A 1,856-nucleotide genomic window follows, 5' to 3' on the forward strand; every position below is an offset into this window, starting at 1 on the left:
TAATCAGCCATTAATCAGGGAGCTTCTCATTGTTTGGATGGTGGAAAGCAGGCCAGGCATTCATATTTGTCCTAAAAGCCCCAAGGACTGAACTGGGACTCTACTCCATTAGAAGAGATGATGTAAATGTATCCACATTAAAAACCACATCCAAACCACAGTCTCACACTCTGTCCAATAAATCATTTTGACAGCAATCTCTATGTTGCTCAAGCTTGACAAGATATCAGCGCGTTCGTTTTGCAGTGATGTGTGACAGTGGAAAGGGTGGAAAATGGGTGGAGTGAAGTCACTCAGAGAGAGAAAATGACAGCCGGGTGTTAAAATATGCTGAGCGCGAAGAAAAGCAGTGACAGCACTCAGATGTTATCAGACACACTCTTCATTTTGTCACCTGAGTCATGACAAGCTGGCTAAGTTGGAGATTTCAGCTCTCAACTGCAAAACAACAGCTATACACTGTATGTCCACATATTTGTGGACAGCTATTCTTCTAATGTGCAAATGTACACACATAGATTGTCTAGTCCCTGTAGAGAAATACTGCCAATAGAATAGGACTCTCTGGAGAAGATAAACCTAGGGACCATGGTGCCAGACGTAGGCTAGAGGGGTATAAAGCCCCCCAGCATTAAGCTGTGGAACAGTGGTGCTCCATCCAGTACTTTTGGGGATGAGGTGGGGTGGTGATCACCAGCTTAACTAGCTTGGCTACAGCTCCACCTAGTATCAGACGGCCCAGAGCAGCTGCTCTGCTGACTAACTGCTGGGCTACCGACACAAGTGTTAATTAGAGTTAATATAGAGTGTTACAAAAGTGTCAACTGCAAATCAAATGAAGAAAATACCTCTATAATTACCCTGATATAGTCCTTAACACTATCAAAATCTCTTTCTTAGATGTCCGCTGGGAGCATTCCCTGGTATGATGCTTTTAGCCCATCAAAATATCCAACCTACTGCTTAGGCAGCTTTACCTATGAATATATTCTATGGTAGTAAGCCTTGACAAGGTGGCTCACACCGGTTCTGCTGTGTTTGGACTGGCAGCTGGCTAGCAAGGCTTAAGTTAAGATAAGTTAGCGTCTGAGAGAGCGAAGTCAAGCGACTGGTGTTGGGAGAAACAGAAAGGTGAAACGTGAGGCCGGTTCTGCTGTGTTTGGACTCGTAGCCTGCCAGCTAGGCTTCGATACGTTACCACCTGTTTTCAGAGTGTGATATCACCAATCTGTGAGCTCCACAGCACCCCCACATTGGGGGAATGAGCTTATATGGTCATGTACTACATAGACACCTAACAATTTTTAAATACGTCCTCATTTTGAGACACTGACAACATTTTAAATACTGTGGTATACGTTATGTGGTATTACTGTTATATCGCCCAAACTTAAGTGACAGTTACTCCAACAAAAGCAGGATAAACTCTTTTTAAATACTTTTTAAATAATTAAAACAACAACAATGAATAAGCAGGTGTCCCAATACTTTTGCCCATAGTGTATATATTCTAAAGAGCCCCTGTTTAAATTCAGCGAGTCACTTATATGACACATTATTTTGCCAGGAAACAAGAAACTGCTAATTGCTAAGAAGAGTGAGACAAAATTCCTCCATTGTGAGATATTGCAAACGTTTGATTGCCAGTTATTAGGTTTTAGGGGCAATTAAAGGTTTAAAGGTTAAAGGTTTTCAATAAATCTTGACCTTCAATAAATTTTTATCTTCAATGTTACAAAAGAAGGAATCAGGAAGGGGCAAATACGTTTTCACAGCACTGTATTAACTACCTGCGTAGTATGGCTACACTTGTGTATGACCTCAATAGCAACATCCGATCAACTCAACACAAAACA

Source organism: Salminus brasiliensis, chromosome 7 (genome assembly GCF_030463535.1).
Source record: "Salminus brasiliensis chromosome 7, fSalBra1.hap2, whole genome shotgun sequence".
NCBI classification, from domain to species: domain Eukaryota; kingdom Metazoa; phylum Chordata; class Actinopteri; order Characiformes; family Bryconidae; genus Salminus; species Salminus brasiliensis.